This window comes from Passer montanus, unplaced genomic scaffold (assembly GCF_014805655.1).
Source record: "Passer montanus isolate IOZ18808 unplaced genomic scaffold, ASM1480565v1 scaffold1, whole genome shotgun sequence".
NCBI lineage: Eukaryota > Metazoa > Chordata > Aves > Passeriformes > Passeridae > Passer > Passer montanus.
In genome coordinates, this window is record NW_024356504.1 from 5,204,118 (window position 1) to 5,217,194 (window position 13,077).

Here is a 13,077-nt window from a genome sequence, read left to right on the forward strand (position 1 = left end):
CTTTCAAGTATATTGATACACATTTATTGCTACTTGTTTCCTAGGCTAGAGTGAAATGTTATACCCTTGGGCAGCAAAACTGGGGAAGGGTGAGAGAATCAAGTAACGTGGAATTGAGCTTCTTGCAGCAGTCATTCCAAATAACTGTTTCTTCAGGATATATTTGTGTTATGCCTCTGGGCAATCAGCAATGAGACAACGAGCCAAAAATATTTTATTTTAAGAATGCATTTCTCACTAGGAGAAGGGTTACTGTATAATTAATTATTAAAGGTTTGAAAGAATGGATAATGACCCAGCATTTTCTCAACTTCTGAGCTGTCACTAATGCTATTATCACACAGTAATCATCTAACATCCTCAGAAAAACCCCTAACCAAACAATAAACCCCTCCACCTTGCCCCCAAAGGAACAATCACCAAAAAAATCAAATCTTCAGCAAGCCTGGATAAATATTAACCTAACCTTCCACAAAAGGTCCTGAACCCACCCTGCTGAGAGCCAAACTTATTGAACTGACTGTTATGGAGAGCAACAGCACTGAACTCATGCAGACACAGTGGCTTGATCACATTTATGCAGATAAGCCAATAACACAGCACTGTAAGAGATCCTTTCAGTTTTCCCCACCTGGGCAGTTTCCCAGGCACCACCTCCATTTCCCAGACATGCTGAAGCAGCCCCATCCTTCTCCCTCTGTGGTGCCCAGGAACAGGCCCCGAGGACTGCCACACGTGAATCGCACATGAAGCGAGTGACAGCGCATGGCACCCCACTGGAGCCTGGGAATTGGTGGTTTCTGGAACTGCTCGACACACAGAGGAAACTCCCTACAAATAGAAGGCTTTTCCTATGTCATGTCACCTCACATATTTGTCACAGATACGTTTGCAGTCTGTAACACAACATGTTGGACATCCATCCTTACGAGGTAGTCAAACATGGAGATATTCATCCGAGACGAGGAATGTGAGCAGTCTGCACTATGGATCTGCAATCCTCCCCCTGCCAAAATGTAGCTATTTTTACATTAAGATCATATTTGAGAAAAAAAATGCTAATTTTGATTAAGAATTCACTTTCAATTCATAATTTTCCAAGATGCTTTTTATCTTGTAGACATTTCATGTACCAAATGTTGCAGTTCTTTCACAAACAGGACAAATAATGGAATTTGGATGACATCCTAGTTAATTAAAAACAAAAAATTATTTTATTAAGCTAACTAGATTATTTTATGAAGCTGTAGCTATTTTCCTGTTGCCAAAATGAAAGCAGGTAACAATAGAGTGCTGGCCTCCAGAGCACAGCTAGGGAAAAAACCCTACAGGTGCTGTCAAAAATAACGTTTGGATGTAAAATCCTACTTTCTATTTGCAATGCATACATAAAAGTGGAAGGAAAATACTACATACATTTTAAGGGGAAAAAAAGGGAAATCTAGAAGCAAACAGGTCCATTTTTGGTAATACAATGAACCATTTGTACCATCAGTCACTCCAGAAGATAATTTTATTCACGCTCCCTAAAAACCAATTAGTGTAAGAACTGAAAATATTGGGGCAATAACGACAACATTTAAAACCCACACAGGGCACTGAAATGTTTCAATTAATTCTTGACATTCATCAAGCTTACAGCTAATTAGTATTGTGCTTGAAAACCAAATTTCTGTGGATCAAATCAATTTCAGTATAAGATGACCTAATGACTGCTTTATAGTTTAATGCAGAGGTTAGTGCTCTTGCCTTGCATGTCAGGTACCTTTCTTTCATACACCGCCAATGGCTGGACACATTTCAATCAAATTAATGAAATTGATGTATCAAATCAGTGACATGTTTCAGCCCAATGAATCAGTCATGATCAAGTGCAGCACCAGTCCAGGGTCAAACTCTCTGGTAATCACTTACCAAGTCAGAGCTAGGGCATCCATGAGCTGGTAGCCACAAAACACAAAATCTTGGTGGAGCAACAGGTCCAAATGACAACTTCAGTATTTTGGCTACAGAGCATACAAGTGCAGCCCATTGCTAACAGCCTGCTGTCCTCCTAAATTAGCTTCAGAACATCATAAATTCAGTAAAGGCACCAATACTTCATTCTCAATAAAAAATCCACTTGATTAATTTTTTTACAATATGGGCTGAAAAATCTCAGACAAAATAACAAAGCAATTTAATTGAAATGACAAAATATTATTTGCAAGATTAGGGGGGTTTACTTCACACATTAAAGATGGATTGCTTTTTAAAAAATAAATTAGAGTTAACTGGCTGCATCTGCTTCCTAAGCAAATATTCATTATGCCACTTCACTGAGGGATATATACCTGATTCAGATAAGACAAAGGATTTATGACCATGCTGTAACCAAGCTAGTTCATGGAACAGATTTAATTTACAAGTGTGACTTCAGATGGTAAATTTGAAAAGACATGAGGTTAAACTTGAGGGGCCCATGGGTTCACAGCAGGTCTGTCAAACCTAACTCTGCTGAACCCTGGCTCTCAAGTTTCCCGAAGATGAAGGACAGCTTTTCCAGAACAGTGTTAAGAGCATTCATGCGGATGCAGCGGCATTCAGACCCGCAAGAAGCCTCTTAGACTCCCATTGCAGTGGTTACAGAAATCCAAGTTCAGCTTTTATTGCAGCTTATTAAATCAAAATGCATTGAAGCAGCCCATATGGAACTAAATGCAGGACAAGAAACTAGGACAAGAGATTTCCTATCTACAATGTTACTGGTAGCATTTTGCTTTCTGCATTTACTAAATGCACTGCTGTCAACAGCCCTTCTCTAAAACACAAGGCTCTAAATCTGGCAACAGAACACAATTTCTTAGTACCAAAACTGTGCTAATGGAGAAGAAAAAGGATGAAAGAAAATGTTATTTGGCTAAATTTGATGTTAACTCTGTGTTATGCTTTATTATGATATAGAATATGGGTCTGTAACAACATACAACTGGGGGTGGGTGTCCTTGTTTTTGCTTTCAGCAGTGAAGTCTTTCAGACTCTAAAAGCCTTATGAGAAATGTCATTGGTATCATAGAACTAAAGGTCTGCTGCTCTACATCTCAAAAATCCACCAGAGGTGTCTACATGGCACAGGGTTAAGTGGTGGAATATTTTTTCACATTCTCCTCTCAAAGTCTCCACCCTCAGGTGTGATACCCAAGCAGGCAGAATCATAGAACTGTAAAGGTTGGAAAAGATCTCTACTCATTATTACAAAGGCAGCAGCTAACAAACCAAATGGGGCACCTAGGGTGAGAATGATGTAAGGAAAGACCTTCCTCCATCCTTCCCAACGTTGATTTCAAAATGAGATTCAGCCAAAGTAAAACTCTTGTAAGTTCTTTACAGACTGCTCAGCCACAACTCTGTCACTGTGTAATTTTTACAGCAGTGTAAGTGAAGACAGTGCTTTAAGAGAGGGATAAGACATCTCTTTTGATTTTTCTTATTTCAACTGAAAGCACAAAGTAAAGAAAGAAAAATGCCCTCAAGCATGTTCCACAACCTTGTGCTTGAAAAATCCACTTCATAATGCTACAGTATAGTGAAGTTCTACAAAATCTTCAACACAGCTTTGGAAATTGACTTTTACAAATCCTGCTGGAAGAAAGACACTCAGGATGTTACCAGGACAAAAGTCTCTGTTTTGGACACCACTGTCTCAGCTAAAGCTGTTGAATTATCTAGTTCAGTGCGACACCACGAGATACTAAAGGGGCTGTGACAGATCCCACCCGCATATACTATTCAGGTAAATATGCAGACCCCATCTGCAGGGAGTCTGTCTGCTTCACCATCTCAGCTTCTGAGCTTGGTGAACTCATTTCCAGTGAAAGAAAAATGCCCCAGGCTCAGGTAACTTCAACTTATCACACAGGTGGAGATTCATATTTACCATGCAGGATATCTGATGTTTGCCCCTCAGGCTACCCAGACAATCAAGACAGAGAGAAGACCTGGAACATCTAAATGCTCCCTAACACCAATGTGTTTCATCTCTCCAGTGACACCTACCTTTCACCAACAGCATGGGGAACATGGCTCCTCACTCAAGATGCTAAGCTCAGCACTTGAGAAAATCCTCCTCGCCCCTCCATGCAGTGAGAAAGTGAGTTAAAACAGAGCTAGACAACCATATCTAGTAGCACACTACCTTTTTATCTAGCTACAGATACACACTGTCATACTGCTGGCAATTAAAGAACAAAAAATCATCTCACAAGCAACCAAAGGATCTCTATATAGTGCAAGCTTGCTCAGTGAGGCCTGGAGAGAGCACAAATCACTTAGCAATAGTTATGTTTCAATGTCAAGCATGGGAATAGAAAATGCTCAAAATATTTTCTTGCTTTCATATTTTCAACATTTTGAAGAAAATTTGTCCATTATCCTTTTTTTTTCTTAATTCTCTTTTCCCAGTGTGGAGGCACTCTTGTGGTTTTGGTGTCGAGTGCAAGAAAGGAAATGAACATTAATTAAAAGGCATATGTTTGTGGGTGGCTTTCACTTCTATGACCTGTGACAAGCATGGATAACAATGTCCATTTTCTTTATTTTTCAATGCCTTGTTTACAAGGCTCTCTGGAGTGCTTATTCTCAGCACTCATATTATCAGTACCAGTGCCTAAGCACCGCTACTTAAAGAATCTGGGTACTATATCCTGTAGACACAGAAAGCATTTCTGGTTTCACTGGTAGGAGCTACAAGTATAGTCCTAATTTTAGGATTACAGCATTTTTCTAAGGTTGGACACATGAGGGCCGTCTATAGCAATGCATCAAAACTGTGCAGAAAACACATTTTGATAAAGTGCTCACTATTATTAAGGTTTATATGTTATGTGCAATTTTTTACAAAGAAAAAGTTTCTGTCTATTGCGTTCTTTATATCTACAACTGTTTCTATTTTACTTGTCACTGAACTACCTCCCACATTTGTTTGCTGGAAAAGGTTATTTACTGCTTCTAGCAGATCTACAGAGGCTCTGTGGAATTGAGGCTATAAGGATCTAGTTCAGTGTACAAATCTTTCCTTGTGTTACCTCCCTAAAGTCTATAATGTCCTTATGATTGAAATCTAGAAATTAGCATTAAAAAAAACCAAACCAAACCTATTTTTATCTTATGGATCCCCTGATAATTCAGCTGGTTGTGAAGCAGTGCAGGACTTGTGCCCAAGGACATGGTTCAATGCAAAGCAAGTGCAACTTGAGAGCTCCTCAAAAGCAGTATGGCTACTCCAAGCAAAGTGTTGATCCAGCCTAAACTAACTTGGCCAAACCATACACGTTCAAAATCATCCATGGATTATTAGCTTCATGCTTAATCAGGTGTCATTTGCCCTCCTGCAGCCAGAGCAGGGCATGAACTTTACTTGCTTGCTCTGGCTTAGAAATGTAACCACGTGGCTGTGTTTGGTTCAGGTCACACTGTACCACCAGGGGAACTCAGCCAGGGCAGATCTGCTATTAATCACCCTGAAGGAAAAGATATGTTTCACACCACTAGAACCTCCTGTGCTAAACTTGCCATTGCTGTTGTTACCAAAGGAAGCTAAGTAACAAATCATTTGCTAATTCCATCAAAGCTGTAATATGTAGAAAACCCAAGAAATGTATTTTGGAAAGCTGACAGTTTTCCCACTGCCTAAAGCCCCATTAAATTGGTTCATTGCTACAACAGCTTTAGATTACTTTTCTCCTGCTACTTCCTAGGACCTTTCTTGCTGCAGTTAGAAGTCTGTGCAGGTCCTTCCCATCTTCCAGAACAACCCAAGCCAATTATGGAGGCGGAATTCCTTTAACTTTTCTTTTGAAAAAGTAACTAAATACCAGAACACAATTTGCTAAATTACAACAGAAATACTTAACTTAAATCATGAAATTAAACACATCAGATTTTCTATGTCTATGGTCCTGACAGAGGAGTTGTACCCAGGCAATACACAAAAAAGTTTATCAAATGTGAGTTGTTTCTGAACACAGAAATCTCATAGGCATGAAGAAATTTAAAATAAAACAAATGTTCAGCAGGAACTAACTTGAAATATGCACAGAAATCCCTCTCATATGCCCACACTGGAGAAATTATCCACACTACCTAATAAAACACAGAGCAGGACAGTCAGTAAAGGGAAACATTTCCTGCTACTCCACCATGTGTTCATAATAACAAAGCTTTAATTTAGCATTAAATAAAAGACCAGATCCCTTTCATCACTGTTAAAAGACCTGTAGTGCTAGTGTCAAAACACTATTTTCTTGCTGTTGATATAAACTCAATTTGCACTAGGGCTAAATAGTTAAAGAATTTCTTTCGTTGAAGGAATTTATCTAGCGGGTACACAGTCCCCATTTTTCTTCCAGTCAAAATTACTGATGAACCTGGGTTTAGCAAACATGGAAAATTTTGCTTTTCTTCTGTGAGAGAGGATCCTTCTCAACTCCCTAACACAAACAAAACTCATTTGGGATACACACATATTTTGTTCTTCAGTATGTTTAGCCTCCATACTGATTCTAGCAATTCACACTGAAAGAACCACATGGTACCTGAGATCACATGGTATCTAGTTTAAGGTGTCCACCCACAAATACATCCAGAAGATGTGTGCTGTGGAGTATGACTGCAACATACAACTCCCAAATCCCAGACCACCACCTTACCCTCAGGAAATTACATTATTAGTAAGTCATTCAGTTGTTCTGGGGCTTCCACGTGTTTCAGGCATCAGCCACCTTCACCCTTCACTGCAAAATCTTCACGTCACAAAGCTAAGTGACACTGACAAATCCAGTTTAGGACTTCCTCCCAATATTTTCAATAACATTTTTAATGTCAACAAAGAGAAAAACCTATTGTTCCCAACATCCCTTATGCACACCTTTCACATGAAGGAAGAAAGAAGTTGAAACAATTTCACTAAAAGACCTAATTAAAAATACAACTGGCCTTAAAAATGCCATAAACTTATAATTACTCATGCCTAAGAACAGAAGTGGGCAGTTTTCAGCAGAGTAAGCCTGCAAGTTAACTAAGCTATTCAAATGAATTCCCCAGCTAACAAGCTACACCAAATACCTAACTGTTAGGCATTTTCAAATGTATTAAAAATGTGACCAATGTATTAAAAAAAAATCTTCTACCTCTCTGCAGATTATGTTTTATTTTTTAAGGAAGGTACCTTCTTCCAAAAATTGAAAGAAACATCTAAAAACAGTATTTTTCAAGACAGAAAGCACATAGATGAATTAGAGAATCACCACCATCCGATAATTCAAGCCCCAAGGCAGACTCTGTGATTAAACTTGTGAACCGCATTAATGTTGTGGAAAAATCTGATTCTAACATCATAAAAGGATAAAGTGAAATTTATAGAACATGATTTATTCAGGAACTTCATGAAGGACCAAGAAAGAGAGAATTGCTGAGAAGTCATCTTCACTGAAATGTGTGTGTATCCACTTGTCAAGAAGATGAACACTCAACATGCCTGGTGCTCCTCCCACAGTGGAACCTCCTCCTCTACCTCCAGGATGTCCAGGATTTGGTTTCTCTATCACTTCAAAACAACAAAGCTAGAAGCATTTCCCCCTCCTCTAAAAAATCAGCTTTCAACTTCAGCAAAGAAGTTTCAGCTTGCCCACGCAGTAGTCAAGACAAGATCAGCCAGTCAGATAACCTTGCCTCCACTACCACACATTAACACTCTGAATAAGAAGCACCTACTTGGTTTATGCATTAGAAGTATGCATGTATATCAGTTCTGTACTAAGAGCTGTTTCATACTAACTCCCTAAAAGTTAACCTGTAGTGAGGAGTGAATATTTTCATTTAAAAGAAGCCTGTATTTTCAGCATCTAAGTCAGTTCTTGGTCCAGCCTTCCTAACCCTCTAGCACAGGCTTTCTCCAAATGTAATCCTTTAAATATGTTCTTCCTCCTGCCTCTATTTCCACATCAGACTGTACAGCATAACAAACCAGAAAATGCTGTACCACAGCTCCCTGTGTCAGATGCCTACCTTGAAGCCATAAAAGTCTGATGCAAATCTCTGTAACTAGAAAAAGGCTGTATTTCTCAAAAAAGAATTGTTCTTTCCCAGTTCATACACCAAGTCTTTCTCCAGCTCGCATGCAATATGGACACGCTCTCCAGTCCAGCTCCTTTCCAGACGTGCTTGGGGTTACCATGTGGACTAGCTGAATTAATTACCTGTTTTGAAGGGGCATGAATCTGACTAGACAAAACTCAAAAACTTTGTTCAGCACAACAGTTCAATGTTTAGAAGGTTTGTCTTTAGTTATGTCTCCACACTGGCCAACAGAATTTCCTACATTGAGGGTTGATTAAATGAGCTTTTCACTTTTTTTTCTTTTTCACTGAAATGAACACCACAACTCTGGCTATGAGCTTTAAACTCTGCTTAGAGCAAAATGATGACAAGCTTCACATTCTGTGCAGGGGACAAGTTTATCATTGCTGACAATTTTTACATATCTCATTTATTATTTGATATTAATTGCTTCGTGGTGCTGAGCAAGTTGAGAAGCTACCAGCAACTGCTGCCAAGACTCCTGGAAGCAGCAGCTGGCTGCAGACTGGCTTGGATGCCAGCACCAGCACAAGAACTGCTGCAGTGGGGAGGAGGGCAAAAGTGGGGGCTGCAGCAGCTCAAGCCAAACTCGCTTAACACATGCTGGAATTACACTCTGCATGTGCAGCTCCAGAACTACAGCAGGGATAAAGTCAGGGCTCAGGATCCTCTCTCTGACACTGTTCCACAATGTTCATTTAGTATGGGAGTTGTAGAGTGACCCAACATTATGGGCATATGGCCCTGTACCAGGACAGGGCAGGCTCCATTTGGGTTCTGAAACATTAGCCCAACAACGTCCACTTCACTGGTTAAATAGGAGTGCTTGGAGAGTTTCAAAACAAATCAACTGAGGATAAGAATCTGTTTTGTGTAATGCAGAACTGGAGACAGATGAAGCAACACTTGGTACAGAGAATATATAAATGTAATTTGTGGATAAAAAGCATTAAAATACCCTGGGAATACCAACTTTAGTTCCAAAAGCAGAGCAATTCAAAGGAATAGAGAAAGCATCATGCATAAAAATACACATAAATCAATGTCTGATATGAATTTATTTTGCTCCACAAAAGTGTTCTATACTAAATAAAAATGTGAAGATAATAATTTCAGGGGAAAGAAAGGTCAATAATCATCTAAGTGAAACAAGCCTCACCTAGTAAAATCTGTTTATTGAAAATCCAGATCCAACTATTGCTTTCTCTACCAATAATAATTTCATATTCCAAGCAAATATTTTCTGTGGATATAGCTGTAGTGTAAGGAGCAGAGAGTGTACCCCTCTCTAAGGGTACTCCACTGCTTAGGACAAGCTAGGGAATTTGTGACCCCCATGGAATTCTGCTGTTGAGCTTGGACCACTGGAACCCCCGGACTAAGATATGCTGGAATCCATTGTGAGAAAAGTCATTTTCTCTCACAGCCCAGACTCGAGGCAGCTGTTGGGAAGTGTCATTTTACCGCCTGCAGCAGATACAGAAGCTCAGACCCTGGGCAAATCAAAAGCACATGGACAGCACAGACACTGGGTGCTAAATCCTTCTTTGCAATGGCTCAGGCAGCTGCTCCAGTTGCACCACATTCAGGAATTAGATACTGCTACAACACAGACATGGAATGGCTGTGATCTTAAGAAAAAAAGGCTCACGCTGTGTATGGTTTTTATTTGAAGCTATAAGCATGATTTATCAGTGGAGATAATGTCTACTGCAGCAAAATTCATCAGGTTATATACAAATTAAGTATAATCTCTTCCAACATGTCCTAATATTATATATTCATACGTAACTCTATTTCCTTCATATTTTCAGTCAGTTTAATTTAGTGAACATCATTAACCACACATTGGCTTACATTTGCAATCTAGGAAAAGTAATTTTCTTTCTGATAACAAATCTCAATCAAACTCTTTCTCTGCTGCAAATGCCTAATTTTTAAGTAGTGCACTGCTATAAAATCAGCTTAAGACAGGCTGTCTGCTCATTGCACTTAATGGACTCAGAGCTGAAAAGATAAACATTTTTACTAGTAGTGAGTGTGCTGGGACTGCCTGCTGATGTTTAGATGGTAAAATATTTTTTTTAAAAAAAAGAAGTAGTAAATATATCATTTTGGTTTTGACTACTTTTACTGCAGATATCTAAGACAAGATCAATATCCTGTTTTACACAAAGAATAATAAACATGACAGGGCAATGACTTGATGAAAGTACCTGCACAGGTAAGGGGCAGAACAGGGTACAGAAGCAGTCTCCCAAGTGTCTGACAAGTAACCAAAGCACTGGGTCTCAGCAATTCCCATTCAGTGCTTGAAGGTTTATACATCTGAACTTCAGAAACCCCACAAACATCCCTTATCCTTTAACCAGGTGTAGATAAGTGCTCCCAAGAGACAACTTACAAAACTAACTCAAACGGCAAGTTTTCTTTCTTGCTTAAATTTTCCTTAATCAAACAAACAAACAAACAAAAAAAACCCCACAAACAATAAAAACAAAACCAAAAAATCCCCAATAAAACCCCCACAACAGTGCTGGAAAATAACAATAGTAGTAGTAATAATAACAACAACAATAATAATAATAAAAGGATCAAGCTCTGGCCTGGCTCCAGGTCCCTTGCACCTGAGCGTGCTACCTTACTTCCCTGGAGAAGGGTGCCAGCTCCAACAGCAGTGCCAAGCCTCTTTGGCATTTTGGGCTGGGCAGGGGAGTAACCAGCCAGTCATGCTCCAGCACCTCCCAGCTGTGGTGCAGCCACTGGGGAGTACAGCAAGCTGCTGGGGGCAGACTGACACATTGGCTCAGGCAGAGAAAGCCATAAAGAACTCTTTGATAGCTTCTTCCCTTTCCCCACTGTGCCAAGCAAATGCCAGAACAGAAGACAATCCTGCAATGGGAGAAATGCTGGACTTTTTTTTGGTAGGAGTTAGTTTTCCAGAGGGGTAGTCATAAAGTCATAAAGCTTTCAATAGGCCACTGATAATTTGTGAACACAAAGATCCAGCTTTTCAGAGTCAGGCTTCATCTCACCCCTGTTCTCCATTCACCAAGCAGCAGCAGCTTTCACAGGGCAGGACTCCATAAGAACTGGAAGCTAATTACCAGATGTCTTGGAAATCTTTCCAATCTGCACAGCTTCATCCAGTTTCCAATGCTTAGCATTAGCTCTTTTGGAACCTCTTCATCCTTATTTTGTGTAACAAATTTTCAACAAGGCAGGAGTTCTTTGTTCTCTCCTAATAAAACAACCTAAAATGTTAACACTTCAGCATGAAACTAATGAACTAAATGCACTTTTCTAGAGATCTGAGCAGACATACGAGCATTTCCAGATTTATGTGAAAACATATTATTTCTGGAAGAAGTCCTTTAGGCTGTGTTTTTAAAATAGCTTCAGAACAACAAAAATTAATACAAACAACAGTTGTAAATTATCTGTGTTTTGCCAAGCATATGGCCACTCAAGTGCTGCCACTATCCACTTATTGAGGATAACCCAAAATAAAATCTTATAGGGGGATGAAAAGAGAACCAAGGACCAAGTCAGACATTTACTTAGATGCAACAGCTTCGTCCACAACATTTTACTGCAAATAAATGATAGTGGCAATGCAGAGCACTGAGCATTCAAGTCGACAACTTAGAAGGATGGAAATTATTTTAAAATGTCTCCTCTTGGGGGATATAGCGAAAAAGATGAAGAGTTGATTGAATGTTTCTGTTCCTGCAGTACTGCTGACACAGGAGACCGTCAGTTTCATACAACCTATTTCACAGGGATACTTACCAAGTAACTGGATGGATTCTGTACAAAGTGGGAATATAGACCCCATTCACATGAATCCTCCAGCTGGCAGAATTGGGAGGGCTTTCAAACACCACAGAAAGCAGCTGGCAGCATCTCTGTATGTGCAGCTGATTGCAAAGCAAATGTCTGACCACGCTCTTACTGTGCTATGGAAGGGGACGTAGTAGGAAATGTATCCTATGCCCAGAGCCAAGAGGAATGGGTGACACACAGATTTTTGATAGCTGTACAATGGCAATGTCCTGTTTAACATCAGCATTGCTTTATTCTTTGGACAAAAGAGTTTTCACCTTGGGCAAAACACGAAGACTGCTGAATGCCACCTGCAGAAAGACTGTCATGACTAAAATTGGAAGCAATACCTTCACTTTTATTTTGTACAAATTCTACCCTGTGGATGTTGTCAATTACATACTATAAATATGAGTAACCTTTATCAGCAGTCATTTTTAAATGTATTTCGGTGCATGCATTTTAGGTAATAAGCCTACAACACTCTGTACTCCTTGAAGACTGAAGGTCATCTGCTACAAGCATCATCTTACCTCCCTTCCCCAAAATACTAACTTAAGTACCAAAAATACGGTTCTTAGCAGATGATAGTCAAAACCATTCAGAAACATCAACGTCCCAAACCATGTGATACATAAATCACAATCATAATTTGAGCTGGTTTTTGAAGGAAACACTAATATTCACTGAAAAAACTCTGTGACTAAAAGGAAGTGGCAAACATAGAATTAGCTGTGTTCACATGTGGATGACTATCCAGGAAGATTGTGATGACACGAAGCTGCCCTTTTAGCAGGTACAGAATGACATAATCCCTCTGTTTCTGGCATTGCCCAAGCAGCAAAACTTGGAAATGACTGGCCCCTTCTACTACAAGTTACATCCTCTGTGCCTTTGGGAGAAAGGAAGAAGCCCCATCCATTCAAGGCAGTGCTGCTCCTGAGCTACACGGCTGTGATCAACTCAAGGCCCACATGGGCTTCCACATGGGAGTCAAAAGCGTAATGCTAAAGTAGCAACACTGTTTTTTTTCAATCAGACTAAAAGTAAAAAACTGTTTAGAATATATTCTATGAAGAGAAGTACTGCAAAATGTGGTACTATTCTCCTGCTGACAGTCAATGCTGAACTGATCTA

The 13,077-nt window shown here is 39.6% G+C and overlaps 1 protein-coding gene across 2 annotated transcripts in view; it reads right to left on the reverse strand.

Annotated features, from left to right (window-relative positions):
- The window catches only part of UBE2E3 (ubiquitin conjugating enzyme E2 E3), a 55,247-nt gene that overhangs the window by 5,922 nt on the left and 36,248 nt on the right, over positions 1–13,077 (reverse strand). The window lies entirely within an intron of this gene.